This window comes from Callorhinus ursinus, unplaced genomic scaffold (genome assembly GCF_003265705.2).
Source record: "Callorhinus ursinus isolate GAN/ISIS: 27379988/994484 unplaced genomic scaffold, GSC_fseal_2.0 scaffold1, whole genome shotgun sequence".
Lineage (NCBI taxonomy): Eukaryota > Metazoa > Chordata > Mammalia > Carnivora > Otariidae > Callorhinus > Callorhinus ursinus.
The window spans coordinates 51,810,506-51,823,712 of record NW_027397063.1 but is presented as its reverse complement, the minus strand read 5'-3'; the positions used below and the strand labels follow the sequence as shown (position 1 = coordinate 51,823,712).

The 13,207-nt window shown below is 35.2% G+C and overlaps 1 protein-coding gene across 22 annotated transcripts in view; it reads left to right on the top strand.

Annotated features, from left to right (window-relative positions):
- Window positions 1-13,207, top strand: part of ZBTB20 (zinc finger and BTB domain containing 20) — a 777,345-nt gene that overhangs the window by 38,508 nt on the left and 725,630 nt on the right. For 2 of the 22 annotated variants that reach the window (XM_073893641.1, XM_073893716.1), the window contains exon 1: window positions 2,352-2,842. The exons of the other annotated variants lie outside the window; for them this stretch is intronic. The gene's annotated coding sequence lies outside the window, so the exon portion shown is untranslated. Of the gene's footprint in view, window positions 1-2,351; window positions 2,843-13,207 lie in introns of those variants that run through there. 22 annotated transcript variants of the gene reach the window in all.

The following is a 13,207-nucleotide window of genomic DNA, read 5'->3' as shown; positions in this document are numbered from 1 at the left end:
AAATGGAAACTGAGGATGGTTACATGGCTTGCACAGGGTATACAAACTACTTGTGGCAATTCTGAGACCAAAACCATTTTTTAACTCCCACTAGGATCCTTCTACCGGATGAAATTGCCCCACGGCATATCAACATACAAAACCACTTAATTTAATAACTATAACTTCCTGAGTCAATTAGGATTATTGTTTCACATGGTGCTATGGTTAATTCAATACATGGGCCTCCTGTCCCAGCAAGAAGAGTGTATCTTGAACTCTAGAAAGTACTAAGAATGTACCACTTACTGTGCTTGGAATCTAGTAAAGTGTGCAGATATAGAGAAAGCGTTGAGGTGTTGTGCATTTTTCATTAAGCCAAAATATTTGTTTTTCTTTTTTAAATTCAACTAGCTAGTTGTTCTTTAGAAAAGGTGAATAGCTTTCACGGTCCTTTACATTCCTTTTGACTCCTGCTGGTAGAACTCAAATAATGTCTTCTTATTCTCTTGGGTTAAAACAAAACGAAACAAAACAAAAATACCTAGAACCTTATTTTAAAAATCAGGACATAGTAATATCTAATTTGAATCAGTCTGTCAAACTGTGAGGCTTGTGTGCTTTTTAAAGTGGCATTTTTCTTCAAACATTTGAATAAAGCTTTAGAGAAACAATAGGGCAATAGTAGAAAAACAAAACTGCCAGGCTGAGCAGTAAGGGGCAAGATGCATGCTGGTACCTCAGGCACACTAAGTGTATTTTAGAAAGGTTTTTCTTAAGACGTGTGACCAAAAGCATATCCCTTTTACTTTATTACATCCCCTTTCCTGTGTATCTGTCCCCTCTTTATTAAGCAACCACCCTTGAGAGGGGCAGAGCACTATTGCAGCACCTGAGAATTGGAATTAGTGGTTTATAATGAGAGTAGAGGGCTGGACTCTTGGTTTCCTACTAGAATTTTCCCAGGAAAATTGTGCAATGTGTGGCTAGACATCATCTTCTAATTTCTGTGCTATAGGTTGTCTACTCTTAAAATAGCTAAAACAATACTGATCTCTATTCTGAGCACGACCCAAGATTTAACTGATTTTCTAAAAGATTTTTGTGACTCAGGTGAAGGTATAGTTGATCTGGTAGTTATATTTTGAAGTAATTAAGTTATATTTTATTAGCTAAAAACTGGCTTTTAAGGGAAAGATTTGATGCTTATATAATACAGTAGTTTTGTTTATGCAAAGGAACACATTCTAATATTTGAAGTATGGTAAAACCATATAAAAAGGATGATTTTACAATTAATATACTTAATATACAATTAATTATTGTGTCCAGATTCAGGGTTTGAATGGGTCAGATGCATTCACAGTTTTTTGATGTAAATTTTCTTTAGAATATTTAACCTCTATTGCGATGTTCCTAAGTCCCATCTAAATGACACACGGCCAAACTGTACAGAAATATTTTAAGGAAGGTGGTTGTCTAGCCAAGCAGAGTCTAATTTTAAAAAATTGGGGGACAAGAAGAGCTTGAAACTTGTTCTGTTTTCTGATGTTTGTAAACCCATAGCTGCAAATATGTCACTTATGGGAGAGAAAGGCACCTGGGAGTGTGGAAAAGGGGTGGGGATCATGTGATGTGGTGGGGAGTATAATACCAGCATTATTTTGGTTCTGGCAAATAAAAAAAAAATGGTTAGAGGTATCAGACAAAGAAAAACAGTTTTTTTTTTCCTTTTAAGGAAGGTTTATTTAGAAGCATTGATTAATTTTATTTTCCCCTCCTAATAAAAGAACAAGGGATTTTTGCTATGGTTTCAGACCCATATTCTCTGAAATCTTGTCCTGCTTATGATAGAAGCTCCTTATGGGATTTATTTTTGTTGTTGTAACATTATCTACTATATGCATTGCACCTGTTCATACAGAGTACATTGCATTGTGATATTTGTACAGATAGATGCTTCAAATAAGAAACCAATCTGTCTTTTCTAGAGTACTAGTCTATTAGTTAGTTAATTAAACTTAATTCTGTTTTTGTCTGCAATTTTGCATATGGTCTTGATTTATTTACTGAAGAATGATTTCTTCTTTGCAGTTATCAGTTTTGTCTGAGATCAGTTTTCCTATTGTATGGAATCTTTTCTTTCAGAGCCTCCTTTAAGACTGCCTCTGACTTTAAAATCATTACTAGGCTTTTGTCAGAGCAGATTTGTTGACACTCTCTCACATTAAAAAAAAAAATTAAAAGATTGCACAAATAAGCTATGCATTTCACTATTTCCTGCTAATATGCAAAAATGTATTTATGATAATTACATGTACTGTGTGCCAGAACTGAAACAATACATTCCTCATAATGGAGCATAAATAAAGAAGGTGGAGCCAGCTGCTCTTAAACTGTTTATTTGCAAGCAGTAATGATATAGAGAATATACCTTTTTCACTCTGTTAGTCTGGCAATACTGAACCTGTTGCTGCATTAGACGAGTTGCATTTTGCTGGATAGGGGAAGGAGGGCTGTCTGCTGTCTGGTAGGAGGGCTTTGTCTGTGCCTTTCTCTCTCTGTTTCTTTCTGTTTTTCTTTCTCTCTCCTCTTCTCTCTCTCTCTCTCTCTCTCTCTCTCTCACTCGCTTGCTCTGTCTCTGTCTCTCTCTCCCTCTTTGCCCCCCCTTCCTCCCTCTCTCTTGCTCTCTCTCTCTCTTCCCGTCTCTGTGGTTTGTAAGGTAGGTTGCAGTGTGTGTATATACACAACATCAAGAGCAGGAAAATGGACTCATTAGGGAGGCAGGCAGTCATTACCACTCACACTGTACTTCCAGGGAGACACCGATTATGAGAAGAGAAACTCAGCGCTGGGGAAGAAGGTAGGGCAGACAACTTTCATAAAAAAATCCTGCTTCCTCAATCCTCTCTCTACCTATCATCTCCTTTAGCCCCCAATGCTTTTATTCTTCCTTCCTTGAATTTTAATTTCCAGATTTAAGTTTGACAGAGCTGTTGCTAGCTTAAAATTTGGAACATTTATAGGAGGCCTACCCTGTACTAATTTCCTTCATACTTATTTAAGGGTGTGCCCTTGTGATTCAGTTTAATTACTTTAAAAATAATTGCAAACAATCCTATTTTTCTCACTAAAGTACCAAATAAATCAGTTATCTTTCACTCTTTTATAACAGACCCCTCCGTATGTTTGTTAGTCTCTTTGCTTTTCTTGTCTGTTTATTCAATTCCATCTGTCTGTCTATATATCATGTTGTCCTTATTTATTGCTAACTGGGTGTTGTTAGTTATGTGCCAATGAGTTTTAGCTGCAGTGCCAGTGCGGGTATTACTAAAGTGAGACTCTTGTTCTTTGTTTTACATTGAAGTTTAAAGTCCATATTTACAGTTTAAATCCTTGAAGCAGGTTGAATACTTTTTGCCAGCATATTTATTTGATGGCATTGGCTATAAGGTGAGGGTTAGTCACTGAGGGTGGGTAAGAATCTAGTAATTATTTTTATCATCACACATTCTTCTATATTACATCTGGGGGGTGTATTTTGAAAGGAACAAGGTACTTTGTTTTGTAACTTTTATTTTGCAGATGGACTTTTGCATTTATAGGGACATCACTGGGATTAGTAAGAATGCAAACTTTCTTAACAAACAGTTTTTATCCTAGGACAGTTTCTTTTTAGTATGTTACTGTTTATGCTTGGGGAGGGAGGAGTGGGGGCTGGTCATCTTTTTATGAAGTGGAAGCTATGAAGTGTATCAGGCCATCTTATGCAACAACTGCAAGTATTCATTTAACATTTTAGGGACTATAAATAATGCATTTGTTATTTCAAACATAGTTCTGAGGTGCTTTGTTTTTCCTTTATTTTTTTTCTTTCTTATGGTGGGAAAAGTAGCATTTCACAACTAGCTGACATTGTTGAATAGTTTTCCCATAACACTGTTCTTCGAAATTCAAAGGAGTAGTTAAATAGGTCCATTTGAAATGGACTCTTAATGGAGTTTTATTCAGATTTGTCCGAAAGTAAAACTGCCATTCATTTGATAAAGATTAAGTCAGATAGTGAGATACGCAGATGTTTTGAGCATATACAGGAGAAATGATAAAAAATGGATGCTGATCTATAGAGATCTTTGATAATAACAATCACCTTTTTCGTAATAAATTATTTATTTAATAGAAGTGGCAGACTTTTTTTTTTTTAATTCCATTAGGCCTCTCTGACAACACAAAGAAGTCTATAAAGCAATATTCTTAAGCCACCTGGGATGCTAGGGCAGATTCCCAAACATATTCTCAAGGTTCAAACCTAGTAAAATGTTTATTAAAAATCCATTATTCCAAGAGGGTGGTGAACTTTTGCTGCTAAAAGTCTTTTTTCCCCTTTCTTTTTAAAAATTTATTTGGAGACTTTTAATTTGCTTCTATTGCCTAAAGTGTCTTTTAAGCTGGAAAGGACAGCTTTGACCAAGAACAGAACAAATAGTAAGTACACTCAGGTCCTGTCAGAGATTTTTTTCCCCCAAAGATTTAAAGGGAAACTTTGGGGGGAGTCTATTGAAAGCATGTGTTAATGTAGGTACACAGTATATAGTGTTTCAAATGTGATTTTCTCCATTTTAAACTCTTGACCCAAAAATTTGTTTTAAAACTAACATGTTAAAAGTATGTGCACCTGTCATTTTCTTAACATTGTGAGTACTATCTAAAATTCTACCCTTGTTTTCAAAAGAAATCTTTCATGTATCTCTTGATCAACAATTCTCTTTTTCTGTATACAGGTACATGTGGGGATATCAATGTGTATATATGTGAATATATGTATATATTCTTACACATGTATGGGTAAAGAAATCACAGATTCTTTGCAGATATGACATTAAAAAAATTTCATGTTAAGCATATTTATGTTAATGAGAAACAAAATGGAGAGGCTTTTAGGAGAAGATGAAAATTTCTTTTAACCTTCTAGGAAGAATAAAAGAAAGTAAAAATTTAGTCATATTTATGGTTGGCTTGATTTTTAGAATGTGTATATGTTTTCTTTTGCATTATAATTCTTAGCCTTCGGTAGATTTAAAATATTTTTGGTATGAAAAGTAATCTTGGCCTCTTTTGGGAGGGACTGTCACAATCTAAATGCTGCAGGGTATTGTAAAATGTGCATAAGTAAACCAGCGTACTCTGCTATATAGGACTTTGGAAAGCTGAAAGGCTTGTGTCACAGGAAGGCTATAGGGTGCCAGAAAACGTCATTAACTAGCTTCAGTAGTTATGGTGGGCCTTTCCTATCAGCACATGAATTCTATTGAGAGCCCCGAAGTCTTGGCCAGGTCACAGTGGGTTTCATTTTAATATTGGAGCGGACAGTTATCTAACACACCCACATGAGGAAGTGCTCTAAAGCAGTTATTTCATGCTTTGCCATGCCCTGTAGCTAAAACAATTTGGTACTGAATGACGTGTGTATGCTTTTTAACTTCTATCCGGTAAAAATCAGCTTTGGCTCCTTGAAAAGGACCAAAACAGTGGAATAGCAAGACAGTATAATTCAAATGCTAAGCATATGCTAGTTTAAACTTTTTTTTTAAGGTAAGGGAAGAATTACTATGGTTATTTTTAATATAAACACTATATGGTAATTTCCTGGATTTTACTCATTAAGATTTCAAAACTTGCAGATACTTTTCTTCTTCACATTTTTCTCCAGAAGCCTACATTCATCAAAAGGATCACAGCTGCATACTTTCCCCTGGAATGTGAACAAATAAATGGCATTCCTGTTCATTTATCTATTTTTGAATTTTAATGATTAGTCCTTGTGCTAATTAACAAATTCCCGTATTCATAAAATCTGGCACTTTATAAATATCCAATTGTGTGATTATCTACACATGTCCTGGCTTTCTATAAATATAGAAATTATCAGTGGATGTGTTCATGGCCTTGCCCAAGCCTGAGTAGGGGCTGGCCATGCTGCCACGTAGGAAACCAAGTTCAGACCCTGAGCAAATGTGTTGTCCCAGGGCCTGGCAAGGTGTGTGGAAGTAGCTAACTAGTGATCCTTTCTGGCAAAGGAAGGACTGATGTTGACGTTCTTTGAATGCTGCTAGTTCCACTCTTCTTCAGTTTCAGAGGTGGCCTCTTTAGGTCTAAAAGTTGATAATGGATATTAAAGCTGACTTGCCTTGGAGGCCACTTTAGAAATGTATTTTAACAAACTACATTTTTCGGGAGAAAATATACTCAACTTATAGAAAAGAAATAAAATGCTATGTCCATCCCAGGTTCCTTAATCAGTGAGAATCTTATTAGCATGAGAAGTTGCATAGAGCTGAAAAGAAAATCTAAATATTTTTGTTTGTATGGCTGTGTAACTATTGCAAGCAAATTACAGAAGTCAAATATCACTTACAATAGGAATAGTTCATCTTCATCAAGGACAATAAGCACTAGCAGTTGAGCAAGTGTGTACATACAAGAGTTATCATTAAATTAGGAATCAACTCTTTTAAATGATTTTTTTTTCATATTGTGTAAGCCATTTTAGTTACCTCATACAATCATTAGGTATTATTTACAATGATTCAGGAGTCATCACTGGCCATTTGATTCTTTGCTCCAAACTTTCAAATCCCATATAGGATTCCTAGGTATTTGGCAAACTTGAAACTTACAGTTTTCTCTCCAACTTATGTTTTGTGCATTTCCAATGCTTAAGTAATTTCTAACATTTTGCAGAATCCTCAGGGAGTATAGTCAATGTGAAATAGCTAGTAAAATCCTTTTAATTCTTTACCAAAAACCCAAGGGCAGTATCTATATCTAGAAATTCTAGAGAATGCCTGAATTTGTATATTTTCCTGTAACATAGTTATTATACATTTAATCATCAAATAACATTGATGCCAATTACATTTAATGCATCAAAATTATATTCTTTGAGCTCTTTTACTTCTGATTTCAACATAGGCAAACTTTTGAGGCTGTGGGAAGAAATAATGTCATCTATCATTACTGTCATGTATGTAGTAACCACTATAACAGATGTTGGGAACAACATTCAAGGGCCCATAAGAAAAAAGGGCTTTTCTGCAACTCTAGCTGTTCAACTGTAATAATAATTAAGTGGTGTGCAAATTATGCTCAAGTTTGGCTTCATAACCTCTCCTCTACTCTAGGATCAAGCCTTTGGTGATTCTACAGTTCACTTGAAAGTAATCAGTTTGACGACATGGTGCTTGCCTTTATGGAGTCTTTTGATACTCAAGTGAAACTCCAGCCGGGGGTGTTTTGTAGTTCAGTTAACCAATGCAACATTTTTATACCTGCTTGAACTCAGGGAAAGTTAACCACTAACTTCTAAGTAAGACGAGGGACAAGGAGCAAGGGCTGAATTCATTGACCCACCCAGTTACTAGATGGAAACTGAGGATATTATTATTAATTTCTGAATATTCAGTCTTATCTTTGAAACTGATGGAAAGGGTGGTCATTATAGCATGTTTACCTCCTTGATATCAGAAGTAATTTAGCATTGAATACCTCTGTGTCTTAAGGTATGATGAATTTAATGTACATATCATATGTTATACATTTAAAATGTCAAGAATTTATTTGAAAACTTTCAATATTAAAAAGCTAATGTAAAGATTTGCATTCATGGGCGCCTGGGTGGCTCAGTGGTTAAGTGTTTGCCTTCGGCTCAGGTCATGGCCCCAGGGTCCTGAGATGGAGCCCTGCATCAGGCTCCCTGCTCCTTGGGAAGCCTGCTTCTCCCTCTCCCACTCCCCCTGCTTGTGTTCCCTCTCTTGCTGTGTCTCTCCCTGTCAAATAAATAAATAAAATCTTAAAAAAAAAAAAGATTTGCATTCAATACATATAGAACTACTTAATGGAATTTGAAGTTTTTAGAAATTAAATAGATTTCCAATAAATTGAAACTAAAATGTAATAATTATGAATTTTATACATAATGGTATTGTTTTGTTCATCAAAAATTCTTAAATCTAAACTTTTTAAAAACCAGGTTTGAATTTAAATTATTTAAATTTTAATTTTATCTAATGGTTAGAAGCCTTTAGTTTTTTACTAAGTGAGCCTGGATATTTGCTATTTTTACCTCTCCTTTCAGAAGTGTTCTCTGAATTACTGTTGTAATCAAATTGTGATTTGTTGTTGGCAAATTCCTTTTATAGTATGAGCTTCTTTCCAGTAAATGAAATGCAACTGGGAGAAAATTAATGTTGTCAGTTTGCTCAGGTACCAAATTAAAACTTAGAAAAAACTTACTAGCAGGAAACTATGCATGTTCTAGGCTATGTAATTTTTCTGGTAGATGTATGTATGTATATGAAAACTGTATGGCTACTATTGAAAACAAAAACACCTTATTTAGACACCAAAGCATTTAAACAGTGAAAATATTATCCTATCTTTTATGTTTAAATAGGAACTAGGCAAATACAGTTGCAAGGGTGGACTTACACTGTGGGGTTTTTTTGTTTTGTTTTGTTTTGTTTTGTTTTTAAATACTGAACACACTACAGTGACCTTTGGCCCAGTACTTGGGGTCTGCACATATTTACTAATGTCTCCATCTTCTTACTCAAATGCACCTATCACCTGCACTTTAGGTTGGGTCAAAACAGCTTTTGACCCAAAAGAGCTGGAATAGTTCTTTAGTTCCTCAAATCAACAATGGTTTTATCGTCTCACCTCATCTGGAGAGAGGAGAAGAATAGACAAGATTGAGAAGCAAATGGAGACAAGAATAAAAGTAAAGCTGTGGGTGGAGGGGTAGGTGCTTTTGAAGCTACTAAATTTATAATAAAAGAAAAAGACTTTCTTCCCAACCCCCAGTAGAAGCCATCTGACCTATCCAACAAAACACTCAGTACCTTCTTACACCTCTTGACAATAGGTCTGCTAAATTCCTCCTCCACTCCAAGTTGGATTCCAGTGGTGCCACCAAAAGATCATAGAAGACGAAGTCATAACATCTCACATTTCTACTATATTCACTGCCAGGATTTCTTCATACCTTTTGCCTTTGAAGCCTTAGGTTTGGAGTTGTGAGCAGATTTTCATAGTTGGTGGGCAGATTTCATTTGTTTTGATAAGAAGCCTTCCCAACAAAGCATTCCCAAGGCATGCTGCAAACCAGCATCATGAGTTTAATTAAAATGGATGAAGTGATCGACTGTGTAAGTTTGTGTGTTTCCTCTCTTAAAATAAAATGAAGTCAAATACTTTTTATATAAAACAAAAAACAACTCTAAACTTCTTGTCAGGCTGAATGGATTTAGGTTTCTTTTTACAGAATGGCTTTCTGAAACCATTTCTGTGTAGTGGGTTTGACCAGCACATTCTACTCTATTCCCTGCCCACTTGCTACTTTGCTTTCTAAATGTTGAATGAGGGGCGCCTGGGTGGCTCAGTCGTTAAGCGTCTGCCTTCGGCTCAGGTCATGATCCCAGGGTCCTGGGGTGGAGCCCTGCATTGGGCTCCCTGCTTGGCGGGAAGCCTGCTTCTCCCTCTCCCACTTCCCCTTCCTGTGTTCCCTCTCTCACTGTGTCCCTCTCTGTCAAATAAATAAATAAAAATAAAAAAAAAACAAAATACCCAGATTCTGGGTTGGTTAGAATTTCAAAAAAATAAAAAATAAAAAAATAAATAAATGTTGAATGAATGTGAATAGTTTGTTAGTTTAAAAAAAAAAAGAAAAAAGCATGTTCTTATAACAGGATCAGAATATATCCATGAAGGTGTGTTAGGACTTATATACAATAGCTTCAATCCTATCAACTTAGCATGAAAATATGTGAATAAAAGTTTTAGAAACTATTTTTCTACTATGTTGAGAGAAACGCTATGGTGTGGTTAAAAAAAAAAAAGCACTGTCTTGGAGAACAGGAGGCATTAATTAATGCCAAAAAGGATTTAAAGTGGTTAAATCTGGAGGCCTGGTTTCTAGTCCTGACTATAATGACTTTGAATAAATCATAATGTCTCTGTTCCTCAGATTCCTTTTTTATAAAATGAAGAGAAAGGCTCTTTTTTAGATTTTCTTTTATCTTAGAGAATGTATGATTTTATTTTAAATAGCTATATATGTAGGTAATTCTGCTTGCATTTTCTACTTATAATTCATAAACAGCTGAAGAGAAGTTTAGGTTGGTAATGATGGAAGAATAAAGGGATTTTAGTTGATCTGAGAGAGCACACGTACTTTTTTTTTTTGGTTGTTGTCCTTAGCTTAAGTGGATGTCACAGTGCATTATTGGGTCTATTTAATGATTCAGTGAATGCAATATACCCCAAATTGCCATTTGTCAGACAAAGTGACATAATTGCCCATGGTTGGTTTGATAAAGGGGCTGCTTTTAACTGAGTGAAGCACTATGGTTCCACTCCTCCCCACTGGCCACTAGATGGAGAGGCGGTCCATGTCCACGGCTTTGCCCATGGTAAACAGTTCACTTCTGACTTTCCACTGGCAGAGGGGCACTATATTCCTTTGGGCATTTCCATGAACACACAACATGACACTTTGCAGAAACCATCAGAGAATATGTTCTCTTCTATACAGGCATCATGTGATATTCATGAAATGCAAAAACGATTTACTCCTTCCTCAGCCACCATTAATGCTGGTAGACCTGGGAGAAGGCCAGTAATACCACTCTGGTTTTAGTTGTCACAGTAGGGCCTTTTGCTTCTTTCCAAATTGTCCATTTAGAAAGGGCCCTGAAATGAATGTCAGCACGACAGTGCCACCTTGTGTCCCTGACACATGAGCCAGTGAAAAGGAAAGAACAGGACATTTGCAAAAATTTGGCAAATTGTTTCAAGCTCTGCTTTTGCAGTAGCTGCACAAAAATCTATGTTTTAGTGTGTTTGGCAATTCTTAATGCCAAAGGAGAAATTAGGATGTGTGCACTTTGCCCCTTCCTTCATCCCACTGAGTATTAAAAATACTTAAAAAATTTTAGGCACAAACAGGGATGTGTTCAGTTTAGAATTGGGGATGAAGAAGGCAGGGATTGTCAGATACGTGCCTAATCTTACCACTTAGAAAGCCTTTGGCCAATGATTCCAGACAGTGAGGTGTTCCTTCCTGCTCATTCTCAGAGCAACTTTTATATACTCTGGTAATATCACTTTCACGTTGTATTGTTTATAATACATTTTTATATTGTTTTGTATTGTTTGTAAGCGTATCTTCCAACTAAACCATGAGCTTGTCAAGGATAGAGTCTGTGTCTTATTCATCCTTCTGCCTCCAGAACTTTCCATGGCATTCAGCCCAGAGGCACTCAGACGTTTGAGATCTGAATGAATGATTGTCTGGTTGGTTTATAACTTCTTATTTGTTTTATTTTTATTTTTTTGTTTTTAAATAATTTTAGCGTCTTTTCTCTTTGGAAAAATACTTCTGATACTACCTCCTTTCCAAATTTCCTTTTATAAATTTACTTTCTCTCACATTAAAATGACTGTTTCTGTTTTTGATTATGAAGAAATTACATTTCCTATTTGAAAGTGTATATTGTAGTTGACTCTGGGGTAAAGATACTTAATTTCTAGTTTTAGCTTTATAACAAATTTTCTATGTTATCTTGGGTAAGATACTTAACCATTCTAGGTCTGTTTCCCATGCATAAAATGAGTAGGCTGGACTAGTTGATTTTAAGGTACTTTGGACTCAGGGTTTTTGTAGGGGTTGGACACATGTTAGTATTACTGTAGTTGTATATGTGGTTTAACAGTTTTTAAAGTACCATGATAGCTGAAAATTAAATGGCTAGCCTTTGAAAGTGCTATTTGATATTCCAGTTTTAGAAGAGGAAACTAAGGCACAGAAGTTTTTCTTATAGAGGGTTGAACTGCAAGTGAGCAGGGCAAATTGTATTATTAACTGATGGGCATTCCAATTTTTTGTTTAGCTTTTTTGTTTATTTGATTTTGGTTAATTGAGCTACACTTTCCTTCTATCCTTTAACCATAAAATAAAGAAATTACAGTATCTTTAAATAGTAAGATGAACCCAGGCTTTGGTATGGGACTATAGACTATTTGCAATTTAAAGACTCTTTCATGCTATTCTGAATTTTTTTAAGCAACACTTACAAATGAGTGCTAAATTGTAAATTTCAGAATTATTGCATGGAATTTACATCTGGGATTTCAGTCCATGTATTACCATAAACACCAGCAAACACCAGTCTGACTTTGGGCAAGTTGCTTCAGCTTTTTGCTTATTTGCAGAAAGGTAGTAATAAATGTTACCCTTCCTATCTACCTCACAAGGTAATTGTGAGGATTAAAGGAGTTCATGTATATAGAGTTTCTTCATAAATAGTAAAGCCCTGTACCAATATTAATAATATTTATCATTATTACTGTTCTAATTAAAGGAGGATTGGATGATAGAAACCTAAGTCAAAGCAAAACACCCAGACGAATTTTATAAAAAACACTGAAACTAATGGCATCTCTTGGAGTGTTTCTTGGTGATTGTAGGCTCTGGAGATAGATGTTATGTTTACCCTATTACCTATGTTTTGGTTTAAAAACCTGTAATAATAATAATGATAATGTTTATGAATGTAAAATTCATGTTTTCTTTGGATAAATTTTTTTTGCCTGTCATTCGTAAGTTCATTTTTGATGGTGATAAATTTATTAAAATAGAAGGGAAAAATTTAAAATAACCAAATAGGATGAAAAATTTTGTATACCTTTTTGATATTGTGGTATTGGACTCCAGTCTAGTGGTTTTTTAACTTTAGTGTACTCTAAAAATACCTAGTGTATTTGTTACAATTCAGATTTCTGAGCTCCATTTCTAATAGGTCTGGGGTGGAACTCAGGTATCCTGGGTTCTACCTGGTTCACACAGGTTAGAAAACACTACTTTCCTTGGCTCTTGTACATCATAATTAGCTGGGGGCTTTTTAAATGAACAGATTTCTAGCTTCTACTCCCAGATATCCTAAATCATAATCTTTAGATCTAGATTTGGGCATCAATATTTTACAAAAACTACTTCACAGATTCTAATAAAATTGCAAGGTTTGGGAATCCCTGCTCTTGTTTTTATGGTATATTGTTCAACTATATTTACTGTTGCACCTGAGTTCATTCTCATAATTCACATTATAATGAAATATAATCTCATTTTACATAGAAGGACAAAGTTGATACAGCTGTGTAAGAAAAGTTC